The 369-nt window shown below is 42.8% G+C and overlaps 1 protein-coding gene across 1 annotated transcript in view; it reads right to left on the bottom strand.

Moving 5' to 3' along the window:
• Positions 1–369, bottom strand: part of LOC138156618 (xylosyl- and glucuronyltransferase LARGE1) — a 133,792-nt gene that overhangs the window by 86,751 nt on the left and 46,672 nt on the right. The gene's annotated exons all lie outside the window — the stretch shown is intronic.

The raw sequence follows: 369 nt of genomic DNA on the forward strand, positions 1-369 counted from the left end.
CTCTCTCTCTCTCTCTCTCTCTCTCTCTCTCTCCCTCCTTCCCTTCATCCCTCAGTATCTCTTTCTCTTCCTCTCTTATCTCTCCTTCCTCCTCTCTCTGTCACTACCATCCTCCTTTCCCCCCTCTCTGCTTATCAACCTGTCTATCTGGACCTAGAATTAGGAAGAACAGAGTTTGGATTCTGTCTATCTATAGCTATATCTAACTAGATATCTACCTGTCTATATCATTCATCTATCTCTCTCTATCTATTCATGATCTATTGATCTATGTACCCATTTACCAATCTATCTATCCATCATCTATGTCCTAATCTGTCCGTCCATCCATCCATCCATCCATCCATCCATCCATCCATCCATCCATCC

The sequence above is a fragment of the Petaurus breviceps genome, unplaced genomic scaffold, assembly GCF_028583685.1.
Source record: "Petaurus breviceps papuanus isolate PSGF00001 unplaced genomic scaffold, PetGlider_PUasm1.0 156, whole genome shotgun sequence".
Taxonomy (NCBI): domain Eukaryota; kingdom Metazoa; phylum Chordata; class Mammalia; order Diprotodontia; family Petauridae; genus Petaurus; species Petaurus breviceps.